Source organism: Sciurus vulgaris (genome assembly GCF_902686455.1).
Source record: "Sciurus vulgaris genome assembly, chromosome: 1".
NCBI lineage: Eukaryota > Metazoa > Chordata > Mammalia > Rodentia > Sciuridae > Sciurus > Sciurus vulgaris.
In genome coordinates, this window is record NC_136461.1 from 197273242 (window position 1) to 197291057 (window position 17816).

The following is a 17816-nucleotide window of genomic DNA, read 5'->3' on the forward strand; positions in this document are numbered from 1 at the left end:
GGGACGTGGGCCTGAGGCACTGGCCCTGCTACCCCTCCACCTTCTGCCCCCACCACCTGCCTTCTAGCCCTCTTCCACCCACCTCCCCCAGCTGTCGGTTTTCCTGACGGTCGGGCTCTCTATGCACCTTGGGCACCTGGTGCCTGTGTCCCCACTCCCCCTGCCTTGTCTTTGGGCTGACTCTGTCATGCCTCAGCTCGGGTGTCCTCACCCTGGTCCAGCCACCATCCCGTCTTGGTCCGAGTTACATACAACTTTGTCCTCCCACAGTGAGCTGGCCTGCACCTGCCACCTGTCACCTGAATGCACTGGTAACTACCTGTTGAGGCTCTAGCCGCTGTCCCGATGGTGCGCTCTGGCCAGGGAGGCCATGCCAGCCTTGTTAATGATGGTGGAGTCAGTGTCTGGCCCCAGGGAGAGATGGCGCTCGGCGACATTTATGGAATGAGTCAAAAAGGTGAATCAACGAATGTCGTCCTCACGTCCGAGATCTGGGCTCACGGGTCTGGCAGCCTCGTTGCTGCCTCCTAAGCTGAAGACTTTTTAAAGTTGAGCGTTGAAAATGGTTAACTGCTCACAGGAGTGTGCTCATTTACTGGTCAAAAAAGGGACAGATTTACACAAATGGCTTTGTATTCTTCTGTTACTGCAGTATAAAGACTAGAACGTGAGCTTTTCAGCCAGACCATCCAGACTGGAATTTCAGGTCCACCACTCAGTGACTGAAGTGACTTTGGGAAAATTACTCAATTTTTTCCATGTCTCAATTTCCCCATCTGTAAGATGGGGATACTAATAAAACTCATCTAGTGAGGTTGTTGTGACAATTAAATTAGTGTACATTTTTAAAAAAGAGCTTGGAAACCCCTCCTTTCCCTTCCCCACTACACACACATAGAGACACTAAATGTGATTTGTTAACTAAAGTAAATATAATGCAAATTTCATCAACAGCATAGTGGTCTCTTAGTGGGTAACTCCAGCTTTGGCATTGTCCCAAGACAAGGCAAGTTCCAGACAAGGATGGTGTTCATTTTCAGCATGTCCATCCTCTGTTCTTACCCTCTTTTCACCTTATGTGGTGTTTTGTCCTTCAAAGTCTTCTCTTTCTTCCTTCTTCATCATCTAGTAACACTTTACTTCCTTTCTGTTGAAGGTCAGTTCATACTCTAGTGTAAATGACTGATAGGGTTCCTTGTGACTTCTTTCCAAAACTGATGCCTTTGCATGAAGTGTCCTGAGTGGCCTGGGATCTGGGAGGGTAGGGTCCACACACTGTCCAGTCGATGTCCTTGGCTGTGCTTGGGCTGTGCCAGCCAGCTTTGTCGTGTTTATAGGACAGGAGGCAGGGGTCAGAGGGTCAGACTGAACTCTGGGAGTTCTCCTGGGTGTAGGGGGCACCATGTGCCAGTGTCATTCGAAAGAGTGATGAGTTTAAAATAAGAAAGTCAAAATCCTGGCCAGCCCACACTGCCACTCTAAGACTGTGGAGCCCTCAGATGCCACATGATCCGACCTCAAAGAGGAGCTGCGGTTTCAGAGTCCGGGTGGCAGCGGCCAAAGATTTAGAAAGCAGAGCTCTGCGTGGGACCCGCGGCAGGAGGCTGCTTGGAGCCTGAGCTGACCCCGCTGTTTGAAGTTACATGCAATCAAAGAAAAATTTGGGGTCGGGGGGAGGAAAAAAACCACTTAAAATTTAGGGATGATGATCCTTGCCAAAGTTTTTTTTCCCAAGCGGGGGTGGGGAACCCAATCTGAAGCCAAAGAAGCAAACAGGAAAGTGGCGTCTGAGTGGCTCTGCGGGTTGAGGGCAGCCTCCTGGTTTCAGAATGAGCTGGTTGTTGCATAAACAAGGTGGCCTCTGGGTGGGCGCAGCCCACTCATCAGCGCTGCCCTCTGCCTGGCATTCGGGTCCCTTTGTGTCCCCGTTCTTCAAGGTCATGCCCTGCCCTTTGGGCCCTTCAGTCTGGGACTGCTCAGTCACTGACCTGCGGCTCCACCGCGTCTCAGTCAGAACTCCCCATCCCACCAGGTGGCTCAGGTGCTTAGACGTGCTTTACTGAAAGGTAAAACCCAAGTTTCGCTGGGTGGCCTCACGTGCCCAAGGTCAGGTACAGAGGACATGGCAGAGGCAAGAGCAGGACACAGGGTCCTGTTTTGTCATGTGTCAGGGAAGTCAGACAGCAGGAGGGAGGAAGGCATGCTGACCTTTGAGGGGTGGTGTGAAAACCCCACCGGGAAGGTCCCTCGGCTGCTGTGCCTCTGAGCCGTGGCCAGCGTGCTCTGGAACAAGGGCACGAACACAGCCTGGCTCGGGCATTTGTGAGCCGCGGCTTCCTCACCTGTGAAACGGGGATGGTAGGGACCAGCCGCCTCGACCGGGTGGGGAGAGCGAGCTAACTGAAGTCCGGGAAGTGTTCTGAGCGGCTCCTGGTGACGGGGCTGTCATAGCGTCAGCACGTTCACACTCTCGTTGTAAGGGACTTATTTATTTTTATTCCCATTTTATAGATGATGAAGCAAGACACAGAGAGGTCATTTGTCCTGAATCCGGTAAAGAAGAACTGGGGTCCGACCCAGTCTGTCTCACTCCAGGCCATGCTGCACTGGTTCCCGGGGGCTGGGACCTGCTTGCACCCACTGCACCAGGATGGGCACTGGGAAGAATCGAGCGGGTTGTCCGGATCCCTGGGCTTCCTCTCCTGAGTTTCCCTAGGCTAGCGGAGGCCTCCAGCCTGCCCCCCAGGCACTGGGTGCTCTTCTGCACTTGTCCTGTCCTCCGGCTCTAACTGAATTTGTTCCCAACGCCTGGGGATATGAGCCACCCTGAGCACTTTCACGGCAGGCCCCTGGAGCCCCACCTGACCCCCTAGCACGGGGGAGATCAATACTCCCATTTGCAGATCTACTCTGGATTCCCCAGGACTTTACTTTTGCCACCGTGCCAGCTCCTGAGAACATCAAGGTGAGTCCCAGCAGGTGCACCCCAGGGTCCTGGCGATCGGAGTCTGAGAGGGAAGACCAATGGTGAGTGGAGTCGTAGCAAACTGAAGGGAATGAACGAGATTTTGGGAGAGTGAGTAGCAAAGAAAACTGATCTGACTTGGAAGTCAGGGAAAGCCTCTTCAAGAAGCTGGTGCTTGAGCTGTGATCTGAAAGGGGAGTGGAAGTAAGTTAGTGATGGCAGGAAGGTAGGGCTTCCAGGCACTGGGAACAGCAAGTGCAAAGGCCCTGGGGTGGGGGAGACTTGGTTAGGTGAGGGATGTATGAGATGGGCCCAGGTCTAGGCCCGTGTTGGAGTTGTCCTGATGTTACTTTAGTGAAGATCCATGACAGAGGAAATGGGGAGTCACTAGAAAGCTCTAATTTGGGGGGTGATGGTGAGGAGTTCATATAATTGGGTTTATATTTTTAAATGATTCCCAAGGCTGTTGGGTTGAGACCGGTCTTGGTTGCAAGGAGACAAGTCAGAAGATTATGGACTTGGGACAGGTGAGAGTGCACCATGCCTTAGACCAAGGTGGTGCTGGTGGTGATGGAGATAGATTTGTGAGCTCTCTAGAAGGTGAATAGCCTGTCCCAGGTACTATAGGCACTGGTGATATGGAGGTGGCTATGACACGAAGAGGGAGGTGCACCCATAACCGAGGCCTGTGACTGCACAGCTGGCTGTGTTGGACGGTGGGGAGATGTCCACAGCCTTGGCCTGTACCACATCCCCAGCCTGGCTATGTGACTTCCTGGCTCTTCCCATCAAGAGACCAAAGCCATTTCCCTGCCCTTCCCATCTGGGCTGGTCTTGGGAAGGGCTTTTGTCAGTAAATGTGACGGAAGTGATGCATGCCAGCTTTGAGCCTGGGCCTCACCTTCCTTCCGTGCTTCCACCATACCCAGGAAACTTGTAGTTTCTAGGAGGACAAACCCAGGCAAGCCTCTCTAACGATGAGACACGTGATCCAATGACCTCGGTCACATTGGCTGATAGAAGGACAATTACCAGATATGCAACTAAACACCTTAGAACAGCTACCCTGCCAGGTATGTGACCAGATGAGCTCAGGTGCATGAGTGAGTTCAACCAAGATCAGCCGAGTCTGCCCCAGAGGAGCAGAACCATCCATCCAGCTCCCAGATGAGTGAGCAATAGTGAACAGTAACTGCTTAAAGCATGCATTGGCCTGTGGGCCACCTGTTTTTATTTTACATGAAGTTTTATTAAAATGCAGTCATACCCATTTATTGATGTATTGTCTACAGCTTCATTAGAGTTACCAAGCCAGACCTTGCAGTTGCAACAGAGACCACATGGTATGCAAAGCCTCAAATGTTTACGCTGGCCCTTGAAGACAATGTTTGCTGGCCCCTGGGTTTAGTCTATTGAGTCTGGAGTGGTTTGTTGCACAGCACTGGTTAATTGATACAGAGGGGCAGGGATAAAGGGGCCAGGGAGGCACAAAGGAAGGATGGGTTGGCTTCCCATGGACCAGACGTGAAGGGTCTGGGAGAGGCTGGTAGAGGAAGTGATGCTCACTGTGTCTTGGGCCATGAGTCAACTGGGCTCAGAGAGAAATGATGAGGAAATTGAGGGTCAGAGAGATTGTGATCAGGCCCAGGTCATGTGGCAGGTTTCCTGGTTCCTGTTCAGTGTCACTTTTCCCCTTTCTCTGGTAGGCAATTTAACCTTTTGGGGAAGAGAGAGGGCCCTGGACCAGAGAGAGCTGGTTTTGCGTTCCAGCTTTACAGCTCCTGTGGCAAGTCATGTGGGACAGCTTCCTTAGTCTCTCTGTTCTTTATCCATAAAGTGTGAAAGATAACAGCAATCTCACAGAATTGTTATGAAGTTAAACGAGGTAGTGGGCACGGGTTCTGGGTGTTGCTTTATAACTATGAGCAAAGCTGTAACCAGATAAAGGCAGCTCAGAGAAGCTAGCACAGGACCCTCCATTCTCACCAGGTAGGAGGTCTCAGCTCCAAGGAAGTTGCTCCATGCTGGACTTTCCAGCAGGATGGATGGTATGGGCATCGGGCCACATCATCGTGTGTGCCCACAAACCCTGCCTCACGTGGAGGCCTCCTGTTTCCCTGCTGGGATTATCTCACCTTGGGGACTCCCACCACTGCAGTCTCCTTGCTCTGTCTACTGCCCACCCCACCACCTGTGGGTCCACCCTGTTCTGTGGCTGAGGGATTCGGTCACTTGGTGCTCACCTCTAAGCCCTGTTCCTCTGGGTTGGGACTGAGCATATCCACCTGCCCATTAAGATGACGAGGACAGATGAAGGCTAGTTAGCCAGATTTGAGAAGTTCTCTTAAGCACCTGCCATGTGCCAGGCCCTGTGCTGGGTCACGGGAGTCGAGGCTAGACCAGTCATGGTCTTTTTTTTCCCAGAACAGAGTCTACTGTGGGAGGTGGATGGGCAATCACAGGCCTTCAACCCGGAGTGGTGAGCGTGGAATCAGAGGGCACGGGGCTCCAAGGGACGGTGTTAGCTGGGGCCCAGGAAACTCTCAGAATGAGTGTGAGCTGAGTCTTCTAGAATAAGCAGGAGCTTGCAGACACAGTTGGAGGGGGAAAGTTCTTCAGGGAGAAGATGAGCAATGAGCGAGGTGGGAAGCAAGGCAGCTCAGCCTGGGTGGGCTTGGCAGGCACTGGGTGCTGAGCAGGAGGAGTCAGAGGCCAGGAGGAGGCGACGTCAGGCCTTGTCACATGGACAGGATGGAGTAGAGGGCCTGGTGAATGGTCACTCTGTAGAAGTAGGAGGTAGGGATCGAGTAATCTTCCCGTGGGCCACCATAGCAGGAGACGGTTTCTGTCTTCTCAGCCCCCAGGGAGGGTAGGGTACGAGGAACTTTCCAGCATCACGATGGGCCCATTCATTTCTGAAGCCCAGTGTGGTTTCATCATCTGGTTACGTTTTGTTTCTTACCAAACCTAGCAGGAGATTTTATCATGTTGCTTCATAACGTATGGTGGGACAGGGAGCGGCTGATAAGGCACACCGAGTGGGTGCGTAGGGGCTGGGGAAGAAGAAGAGGAGGTGGAGACGTCCCTTCCATGGCTCCCAGATGGGGGGTCGGGGTGCAGGGCAGAACCAGTATTCAGGGCTCAGAGGCCATGTTCGCTAAGCATCTGGAAACCCTCTCTGCTCTTCCAGATGAATGAAGAAGTGAATCCAGACCTGGAAGTGGATATTTAAAAAAAAAGTCCCATCATCACTTTGGGAGCTGTGATGTCCAAGTGTCACAAAAGAGAATTTCTCAATGAGGAACTGGCCAGCGAGGGGGAAAACTACCCTTCGAGGAGACTTCCTGCTAGAAGTCAAATGGTAGGCAAACAGAAGTTGCACCATCGAGGCTGAGATCTTTCTGGGTTCATTTTTTGAGTTTGGATCAGCTGGTTTCTTCAAAGCCTGTATTCTGCTCCCCCTGACCAGGTCCCCCGCTCTGGCCATGGCAGTCGAAGCCTCAGCCAGTCAGTCTGTGCAGGGCCATGCTGGCATGGGAGGCTCCTAGGTGATGGGTCCGTAGGTAACGAGGAGGCCAAGGACTTCCCTGGAGGCGTGCAGTGTGTGCCTCTGCTCTGCGCAGGCTTGTGGGAGCCGTTCACGTCAGTCAAGAGCGAGTCCATTTTGGACTGGGGACAGCTGACATTCAGATCTGAGCTCTTCATCTTCTGCCCACACGGGGACCTCAGAAGGGTTGGCTCTGGCCTACAGTGGTTGGCCAGCCTCTCAGTGCCTGGCAGGCCCTGTGCCAGGCCCGGGATGGGCAGGTGGTCGTGGAGTGTGGCCTTTGAGGGAGGTGTCCCTGTGGGGACCCTGGATTCCCACCTCCTGGGTTGTCACCTCAGGAAGCTATTAACATTCCTCAGCCTGAGTTTTCTCATTTCTGAAACAGGGGGACACCAACGTTCCCCTCACAGGGAGCGAGCGATCCAGGGATGTAAAGGCTGAAGTCCGGCCTGCTGCTCCATGGCGAGGGCTCCGGGAGACGCCGCCAGCTGTGCTCACTGCCCACTGTGCATGCCGGGATGGCCAACCTGCTTCCACAGGCCGGGGACGCCCCTGCCCCCATGTTTCCTGCCATCTTGGGAGCGGTAGGCACGGTGAAGATTGCTCATGAGGTGTGTGGAACACATCTAAGAGGTTCCGACCTCACTTCCAGAAGTGGGGGCATGGGTGTGTGGGGTGTGCCTGTGCCGTGCACGAGTGTGTGTGAATGTGGGTGGGAGAGCACGGAGTGCCGGACGGAGTGCTGTGGTGAGGGTGTGCGGCGGTGTGCTGGTCGCGAGCGCACCAGAGCGGGCGTGGGCCTGGGTGCAGGATGTGCCCTGAGTTGGAGGGGACCCTGGGCATCGGGTGGGGGATGCCCAGCAAGCATTTATTTTGAAATCATTCAACTAACAGGTTTCGTGGGTCTTGCCTGTGTGGGGTTTGGCCCAAGAAGTGGGGGAGTCACTGAGTGGTCATTGATACTGGCCTTCACTGCTGTATCGCCTCCAGGGCCCAAGAGACTCTGAGCCCTCCCAACAGCATGCTCAGGTCCCTTGTCACTTGTTTCCTAGTGGAATTTGGTGCCTGGAGTCCCCAGAAGACCAGAGGGCAGGAGAAAGGGTGACGTCTTGGCCGGCCGCTGTGCCCTGCCCAACAGTGGCTCCATGGGGCCCCCTTCCAGGTCTCCAGTGATGCCACCTCCCCTGCTCCCTCAGCCAAGAGTGGGCGCAGCCCCACTGTGGTGGACCTGGGGTGGCAGCCCCTGTCTCCTCTGTGACCTGGCTCTTCACTAACATTCCTCCTGGGCGCCATCTGGGGTAACTCTGCTTTGTGCCAACACCTCCTGGGGGCACCTGTAAGGTTCTGGCCACCGACAGCTAATCCCTGAGGCCCGGGCTTCTTTTTCTCGGGGTGATTCCCAGCTCCTCCTTCATGTCTCTTCATGGTTATAAAAGCAGCACCTGAGCAGACTGGAGACTCAGGGGCTTCAACTCTGAAAACGTCAGGTTTGCCGTCCCCTCTCCTGCCAGCTCGGGGGTGGGGGGGGGGGTTCTGGGTCCCCGGCCCCCCCGGAGCAGAAGGGGGAAGATGAGAATCTGCACCCAGCTGTGCCTGCCAGCACCCCACAGTTCCTCCTTCAGCACGGGCCTGCCTTCCCTCCGTTCCCTTCCCGCATGGCTCAGCGGGCTGCTTCTGCGTCCTGCGTCCTCTGCCAGGGCACCCAGAGGAGCCTCAGAGCTCATTCCTTAGGCAGCAAATGTACACAGAGCACCTACTATGTGCTGGCGCTGCTCTGAGCAAGGAGGACCCAGCAGTTAGAAGACGGGGCAATAGCCCTGCCACCAGGACCTTGTGTTCTCAGGCAGAGATGATCAGCAGGGATGGAGGATCCAGGTTGGTCCAGGGCTGTGCATGATTTATTGAAAAATGAAAGAGAATAAGGAGATAAAGAATGGAGGGTGGTCCTGGAGGGCATCTGGAAAAGGCGACATTTGCCCAGGCTGGGAGCAAGTGAGGGCGTGTCCCACAGATGTGCAGGAAGGATGCACAGGGATGAGACCGGAGCAAGTGCTAAGGCCCTGAGGCAGTGGCACCTGGGTGTGTTCCAGAAGGTCAGGAGGCTAGAGGATGGGGAGCAGGTATGAGACCAGGAAGGGGCAGACACATCTGGCAAGGCTGGAGGCCGTGGGATGGCTTGGGAACTTATTCTCAGTGAAATGGGAGTCTTTGCCAAACTAGAGAAGTGATAGACTTAAGGGTAACTCTGGCCGTGGTGGAGAACACGAGGGGTACGAGAGCGGAAGGGGAAATAGAGGTGCCCCTCCAGCGACAGCAAGGGCCCCACTCCTGCCACCACCAGCAGGGAACAGCGCAGGGGCATGGGGTCCCCCAGGGTATTGGCAACGTGTGAGCCTGTGCAAGTTATTGTTTTCTGTCTGAGCTTCGGTTTCCTCATCCATAAATGGGGGTAATAATATCTACCTTAAAGGGTGCCGTGAGCATTTATGTTGCTCAGGTATGTAATCTTCACAGAAAACAAGAGGCAACTGTTGGCCCCATTTTAGGGATGAGCAGACTGAGATTCAGTTACCAAGTGAGGCAGCAATTTGCCCGCCTGATTCTAGACACTCACGGAGACATGGATGGAATCTCATCTTGTCTTCCCCATGGCTATGTAACCCCCTCAAACCCTCTCTCCTCTCTCAGAGAACTTCCAGGCTCCTACCCCCTTGGTGAATGAAAGCCCCAGTTCCTATTCCTTGACAACCTCAAGCTGATAATTCTTTCAACTTTTCTTTCTTTTTCAGAAAAAAGGGCAGATTGGTATCAAAGAGGCTTGGAGGAACCTGGGGCTTCTGGGCTTACTGGCAATGTGGGCCCAGGCAAAGGACAAAGGCCCACCATGGATGTCCATGTCAGAAACCCTGGGACCTGTAAATCTGTTATGCAGCAAAATGACTTTGCAGGTGAGGTTCAGGTTATGGCATTGAGATGAGGAGGTTATGCTGATGGGCCCAATCTGATCACATGATCCCTAAAAGCAGGGACCCTTTCCTGGCTGAGGTCAGAAAAAGAGATGCCTTGAAGGAACGTGGGTCTGTGAGATACCATGTGACTTGTCTGCTGGCTTTGAAGATGGAGGAGGTCTGGGGGTCAGGAAGTGCAGATGACCTTTGCACTCTGGAAAGAGAGAGGAAATAGATTCTATCTGAGAGCCCCCGGAAGGGAACACAGCCCTGACAACACTGTGAATTTAGTTTCAGGAAACCTGCACCAGACTTCAGATCCACAAAACTCTAAGGTAGTAACTGTGGACTGTGTGAGCTACTAAATGTGTGGCCATTTCTTCTGGCCGCAAGAGAAAACTCATACAGCAAAGTATTTCAGGACTGGAGGCCTCTGCTCTCTCAAGCACAAAATGCAGATCATGAGCCCTATGTCCTTGGATGGCTTTGAGAAATGAAGAGACTGGTGGTGTAAGTTACCTGACCCAGTGCCCGGCACATAGTAGGTGCACAGGGACTGTTGGCTGAAAGGGAGTTTGGTGATGAATGGTTGAGACAGTTTCTTCTGGAGCCAGGCCGTGATTGGCAGCTGTCCATCAGGGTGTAGACAGCAAGCCTCGGAGGTGTTCGAGGAGTGGATTAGGTTGGTCACAGAGGCTCCTTAGAAGAAGGGGCACTGGAGGTACCAGTTTCAGGGACATCAGCAGAGAGTTATTTTGTGGGTTGTAAGAAACTAAGTCTATCTGCAATCCAAGTGTGGAAGTTGCCATTCCATGCCAGGTTAATGGCCCCAGGTCAAGGTGGGTTCTCTGGAGCAGGGTTTGGAGTTAGGAAATCCTGACTTGGGGTCCTTGCTGGACTGCTGCTGGCTATTGTCACAGCTCTCTGTAGACCTGCTTCCCCCAGGAACCTGTGTATTGAGGGAAAGCCCAGTGTGTCCTGTGCATCATAAGGAAAGATCACGCTCGCTCGCCACCTCTCACTTGCCATGCGACATGAAGGAATGACCTTTCCTTTCTGGGTTGTTTCCTTGTCAGCAAAATGAAGATGTTGCATCAGATAACCTCGCAGGTATTCTGTGTATCAGTGTGTTTCCAAGTGGGGGAGGGAATCCTAAAAAGCAAAACCCAAAGCAGAAGGTGTGGAAGAATAAAGGCTAACCTATATTTGCTAGAAGTCAGGCACTCTCCAGTTAATAGTTTATTTAATCCTCTAAAAGTAAGTACTATTCTTAGTCCCAGGCACAGAGAAGTTAGGTTTCTGGCTTCGGGTCACTCAGCATAAATGTGGCATGGCTGGGTTTCAACCTCAGCAGTCATCCTGTACTGGCCTTGCTGATTACCAAGAACTTTGGTCCATTTCCATTTTCTCTCATCCATTGTTTGAGTCCCTCCAGTTGTGGTTATCCACCACTATCTTGCCTTGGCTTCAACTCTATTTTGCTGGTGTCTTCAGGTTATACTTTAATGTTTCCCAAAAATTTGGGGCTGAGCTGGAAGAATGTTCTGGATGTTCATGCCCACGTCTGCAGGTTGTTGGAGGATGTGTGAGTCCCAGGTCCTAAGGATTACAGTCGTGGCTGACTCTGTTGAGCACTCACTCTGCAACGGGTCCATTCCAAGCACTTGAGGCCTGTTAACAATTTCTGTCCTCACACCCACCCTGCTTGATCAGGCAGGTTTTCTTCCTGTCCACCCTTTGTGTGTAAGGAAATGAAAGCCCAGAACATGGCTAGGATAATGTGCCCATCTCACACAGAGTGTGAGGCATTGCTGGGATTCAAACCTAGGTCCTTTGCCCGCCATCTTACTTCACTCTAGGATCTTTCTCAAGACAGCTTCCTCTGGGAAAGAACTCTATGGAATGTTCTTAGAAATTTTGTAACCAAAGGGTTCTATGGTCAAATACGTTTAAACCAGTGGGTTTAAATAAAGACAAACAAGTTGCTTTGCCTGGGTCCTCTAATAAAACAAATGGATCTTCAAGAGCAGGACAGAGCAGGCACATCTGTTAAACTCATTTGACCATGAGAGAGCTTTACCTTTGGTGAATCATCTTCAGGTACACACTGTGACAATCAGCTGTAGAAGCATCCCAGGTGGGAAGAATGTCTTGGGGAAGAACTATAACTCCAGATTCCCTCTAGCCCTCCTTCCTCCATTCCAGTTTTCCCCCAAACAACCCCCAAATAACCCACACCACTAATCCTGCTGTGCACCCAGTGTGGGTTTGGGGAAAAATGAGCTTACTTACTGAGTTTCTGAAAAGTAAAGTGCACTTTCCAAATTGGTAATTTGCCATTGAAAGAATCTTTTCCGAAGTAGGATTTCTGGTAAAGCAAATCACTGTGAATGGATTGGAGGATCAGATTTTGTTAAGTAGACTTTAAAGAGAGGCTCATTTGGATTTTCTTTTATGGGTGGGAGGAAAGAGTTGGATGGAGAGGAAAGGGAGACAGCACAGGGTTTGGAAGTCATCAGATAGAAGCTGTTGGTTTCACCCCAGAGTTGCATAAAATAATAATATGACTTCTGCTTTTCCTCTCCTCTGGGTGGCAATCCAGCAGCTTGCCTGAGAGGATAGAGTCGGGCACGTTGCGGGTGGTGCAGTTCAGAGTTAAATTTTAGAGCATCTATGTCGTCTATTCTGCTGTCCTGTTCGCTTACAGTGCCTGCAGACATCTTGTGTCCTTTAACTCTGGCCTGCGAGATTTTTCCTTGCCAGGTCTCTTTTGGTCAATTCATGTTTAGTTTCACTCTATGGGATTAACAGGCAGCTCTTATGGACTTGCTATAAGCTGTGTGCAATCTTTTTAATCCATGCATTGACGTGTGAATTCACTGGTTCGTTCATTCTTTCGTTCATTCATTTTTCACTCATTCCCAGGACCCAGAGATACAGAGATGCCGGAAGTGGTTTCTCTGCCTTGGAGGAGAGTTCCATGACTAGCAATGAAAAGGCCAAATTCACAGATTATCAGAGTTTCTGGCAGAAGTTAAGGGTCAACAGGGACAGGCAAGTGCAAAGCATTCAGAAATCATAACTGAAGCTAGGACAGGGTCGTTGGAGATTTTCCTGGTAGAAGGGTCAAATGAACTGGTCACTGAAGGATGACTGGGGTGTGGCCACACAGAACAGACCTTCTGGGACACCTTGCCTGAGCATGGAGATGAACTCGAGAAAGTCTGGAAGGTGTTATTAGCGTCTCAGCAGCAAAGTGACACAGAGTGACAAAAGTTCTTTTGCCATTTCTGTGACAACTGGTGACCCTTCATATGCTAGATATGTCCCTAACATCTGTCACGGATGGAAATCTTTCTAGATAGAGAGTTTATAAAGAGCCCACTTGAATTATCTAACTCAAGAGCTCATCATGTATGTGTGTATATATACACATATTACCAGCAGAATGGGAACAAAATGTCTACCTCAGTTAAGGATTATGAGTGAATGATGTACGTAAAGCTTTGGAGCTGTGGGGATACCTAATAAATGCTCAGGAAATTTGGTTATCATTATCATCATCATCACCAAAGTACTGTTCTGGAATGTACAAGGCACTTGTCAGATAGCCTGGCCATGAGATCCCAAAGGCAGACACCCTGAACCATCTCTTGTCTTCTGCACCTGAATGTTCCTGAGCTGATCTCTTTCAGTAAATGTCTTCCAGGTGATTTGAATGGTTGAATAAGCAAATACGAAACAAATATCCCTTCTCTCTAGAAAGTCTTATTCTCCAATTTTCTCTTTTCCTCGAGAATGCAGACAGCAGCCCTGGGCTGGGTGGGAAGACCCCACACCTTGGGAACCCCCCGCCTTCATCTTCATGTGCATTTCTGAGAGTCCCTTTTGGGTGAGGAACATTTGACCCCTGTTTAGAAAGACCGCCTTTCACAATCTGCCAGTTCCCTAGATGCAACTTGCTGAGCCAACAGAATGTGCAGAGAAGAACTGACTATTTTTAGCATGAACTGGAAGAATTAGAACTTAGCTCTCTTCTCAAATGTCAAATCCACAATGTGTAGTAATGCACAAAGCAGTCACTGGGGAACAGGTGTAGGGAAGTGTCTGTCATACTCACGTTGCTATAGTCGCACCTGGAAAAACAGAGACCCCTGAGGATGGAACCCCTGCTTCGGCTCGGGCGCGCTCGAGGTGCTCCCCGTGCACAGCATCGTTTGCTTCTCAAGCCACCTTCTGCTCTTGGTCTAATTCTCCCTATTTTGCAGATAGGAAAAGTGAGGCAGAGAGAAGGAAAGAAACTCCACCAAAGCCACACAGAAAGGACAAAGTGGAGCACGAATTCCAACCCTGGTCTGTCAGCTTCAAGACTCGAGGTGTCTCTGAGGATAAAAGTCGTGCAACAAATCGAAACAGAGGGATCGGACAGCCTGGGTCCCCTGGCTGGAGAGTGGAATGGTCATGTGGCCAGTGGAGGAGCACACTGCTTTGCAGATGGGACCTCAGGGATTCTGCCCTGAGGAGCTCCTGAGGGAGGCGTGGGGACTTTCTTATTTTGCATCTGTCCATGGCCTCCATTGTCCACTGGGATGCCTTCCGCCCTGCGTGCCTGTAAAGGTCCCTGCATTCACCTGGCAGGGTTGGGCACTGGCCCCATCATGAAAATCGGGCCCTGGGAAAGTAAATCATGAGCCAAGACCTGAATACGCTGGAGCCGACAGGTCTACTTAGCAACAACCAGAGGGTCACTGCCCAGGGTTCCTGCGGTCTGGCTCCATGAAGCGCTTTCCCTTCTTTCCAAGAGCTTCCTGGGGGGCAGACTCTGCAGGCTGGTTCACTCAGCACATTCCAGCTTCCCTGCCCTGTGCTCTCTCTCCTCCAGGAAGTGGAAGGCTCCAAACCCACTAGCAGACTTCCTTGCAGCCAGGGTGGCATGTGACTTAGCTGGTGAGGGGCAAGTGCAAGTCCACTGGATCGTCTCTCTCCTTCTTCCGACTGGAAGATGGACATGATGGCTGTGGCAAGAGAAGACAGAGACAAAGGAGGCAACGAGTCCTTAACATCATTGATTCTTATCAGCACACACATCCATCAGAAATAGCTACAGGGCTCAGCCTAACTACAAGGGAGGCTGGGAGGCTGGGAGGCACACAGGTGTCTGATAAAGATGAATGCTCCTGTCATGAGGGTCTGATGGGTCTCCATGGCCGCCCTCATCTCTCCTGGGTGAAGCACTCTTGCCAGGGTCACTTTGCAGGGCACTTTCCAGTGACGGGTCAACTGCCTTGTAGCCAGGTGCCCCTCCCGTGGCTGAGGTCTGGAAAGAAGAGCCAGCGGTGTTTCCGACGTAGGCAGGACGGTTCCCATTTGAGAACCTGCTGGTTTGATGGCACCACTTCAGTATATTAAGTGAAGACAGGAACTTATTTCAAGGCCCCGGGGAGACACAGAGTGTGTTAGCAGGGCAGCAGGAGGCGTGGGGGTTCACATTTCCAGAGGCGCAGGATAAAGGGGGAGTAGAGAGACAGGTTGTCACAATGCTGCCATTGCCCAGAGAAGCCCGGGGAGCAGGGGCAGGAAGCGAGGCCAAGAGCGAAGAGGAGGAGGAGGCGGGGACAGCAGGCCAGTGTGCAGACGCCTCGCCCAGGGTGGTGCTGAGCAGCAGGGCTCTAGGGAGCACAGTGGACTCAGGCCTGCCGACTCCTCGTCCCAATGCTGGACACAGGGTCCCTTGGTCCCTGCGGTTCTTCTGCACAGGAGGCTCCCACTGTGGAGGCAGCCTGCCTCAGGACACAGGTCACACTCCAGACACCTCCTCGGATGGTCTCGGTCCTCCTCCTCCTGCCTCCTTTCCCGTCTTCCCTCCACCCGGTGTTCTTTCCCTCCTCATAAACAGACCAGTCCTCTCGGCTCCCTCGGATCCCCTCCTCCCCCTCCTCCTCCTCTTCCTTCTCCTTTCCCTCCCTTTTCTCCTCTCCCTTCCTGCTCCCCCTCCTTCTCCTCACCCTCCAGCTTCTCGAGAAATTCCCCGTGGGATTTCCCACCCAAGTTCCCTCTTGGCTTCACTGAGACAGGGGATAAACTAGACTTTCCAGGGATGAGGCTGGACGAGCAGCTGAGGGGGCACCGGCCGTGGAATCAGAACTTGCTAGTCATGAAAAGGTTTCCCAGGATGCTCTTATGATAGGACAAGGTTACTGTGGGATGATGGGAAGTTCCTGAAGCTGGGAACAGCAGGATCCTGGGGGCTAAGGGAGGTGATATTTAGCTGACTGTGCCCGAGGCTCAGGTTTCAGGCCCCAAGTCATCCATCTGGGGGCCCAAAGCTTGACCACAGCCTGGACTCATGTCCCTCCAGTCGGGAGAGCTGAATATGATGCTCAGCTCCACTTTACACCATCCCCTTCTCCAGCACGCATTTACTGGGTGACCACTGGGACCCTGGCTGTGAGAATGCTGGGTAGAAAGACAATGGCCTCTGCACAGTGGAACTCCAGGTGTAGGTGGTGGAAGATGAGTCTTGTCCTCATAGAGAGAGCTGGGGAGTACGTGGGCCACACATTTCCCACAGATGACCTCTTTCCAACTCACCAAAGACCCTGGGAGAGACTGTCTACCCAACGAGCAGGTGGGAAATTGAGATCTAGAAGGTCAAGTGGCAGAAAGAGAGCAAGTGGCAGAGCTGGGATTTATTCCTCACTTGTAAATACATTCTGCTTTACTCCTCCACACTCACCCACAATCACACGTGCACACACACACACAGGCACATGGGCGCTCTTTGAGAGGAGCGGAGCTCCTACCTAGCTAGGCCTCAGGAAGGAGCAAGAGGGTGTGCAGCTGAGCCTCAGGAGATGTGGGAGCTCTCCAGACCGAGGAGAGGAGAGCCTTCCAGGCTGAGGGAAGGGCAGGAGCCTGTGGTGGAGGAGCGGGTGGTGGGCTGGGAATCTGCTGGTTTTTCGACATGGCTGATGTGTGGCTTTATGGAGGGGAGGGTGGGAGGTGGACAAGGTCAGGGGTGCAGGTGCCACAGTAAGAGGACCTGGCATTCGTATTTCAGCAGTTCACGCTCCTGGCTCATCTGGAAGTTGGCAGGGAACGTTATGATGGCTGGAGGAGGGGTCTGACCCGTGTTCATGCTCTGAAAGGCAAGAAGGCCATCGGGCCACGTTGCCTCTGACTGCTCTCTCTGATCCCCCAAAATCTAGAGTAAGTGAGGAAATGCCTCCTGAGGCCCTCATTGTCAAGAGGACAGAGGCCCTGAAAGGACAGAAGGTATGAGCTCACTCCAACTTTAACTTGCCATCTGAGGGAAGTTTGGGCTGCCTTTTTTTTTGGTCTCTGAATCTCAGTTTTCTCTTCTATACAGTAGGAGTATTTGTAGCAACTTCTCCACAAACAGGGAGTAGATCAGATAAGATGGAAACATACACGTGATAGCTATTTTATGCTTAACTCTTTGCTCTGCATATCTATTGCTGCATAACAAAGACCCCCAAATTAGTGACTTAAAATAACATTTATTTCGTTTCTAAGTCTGTGATTAGGGCAGGAGGGCCACTCATCTTAGTCATCTGTGGCAGTTGAAAGGCACAGGCTGTAATCATTTGAAGACTTGTTTGCTCACAGGGCTGGTAGTTGCTGCTGGATGTAGGCTGGGACCTGAGCAGAACTTCACATGGCTCCTCATGGAGCCTGGGCTTCCTTGCAACATGGTGGCTGGGTTCCCAGGAGAAGCACTGAGAGAGAGAGAGAGAGAGGGGCAGCCACGTGGAGAGATTGGGAACATGAGTGCATGTACCAGGTAGAAGCAATATATGATCTAGTTTCAAAAATCACACAGGATGTCCTCTATTTTGTTTCATTTATTAGAAAGGAATCTTTAAGGCTGGGCTGCATTCAAGAGAAGAGGAATGAGATTCCATCCTTTGGTGGGAGGAGTTCAAAGAACTTGTGGATATGTTTTAAAGCAAAAGCTCTTGTAATAAAATGATTTGGAGTGGCAATGTTTCTGGTGGGGGTGTGTTATGGTTTAGATTTGAGGTGTGCCCCCAAAACTCCCTTGTTAATACAGGAATCTTCAGAGGTGAAATGAGTGGACCTAGTCATCCCTCCCAGTTTGAATGAACTGACTGAGTGGTAATCGTAGGCAGGTGAGAAGTGGCTGGAGGAGGTAGGTCATTAGGGACATGTCCTGGAAGACTTCATCTTCCCTGAAGCCCTCTCCTCTTTCTTTGCTTAATGGCACCATGAGTGGATAACTTTCCTCTGTTTTGCCCTACCTCACCTTGATGCTCTACCTCACCTTGGGTCTAGGGAAATGGACCTGGCCAACCACAGACTGAATCTCTGAAAT

At 51.9% G+C, this 17816-nt stretch overlaps 1 long non-coding RNA gene across 1 annotated transcript; it reads left to right on the forward strand.

The window, feature by feature from the left end:
- The first annotated feature begins 2595 nt into the window (after window positions 1–2595).
- LOC306646827 lies at window positions 2596–7242 on the forward strand. The gene is made up of 3 exons (XR_013759975.1): window positions 2596–2965; window positions 6156–6326; window positions 6898–7242. It is a non-coding gene; the product is annotated as an uncharacterized lncRNA (long non-coding RNA).
- Window positions 7243–17816: the final 10574 nt, after the last annotated feature.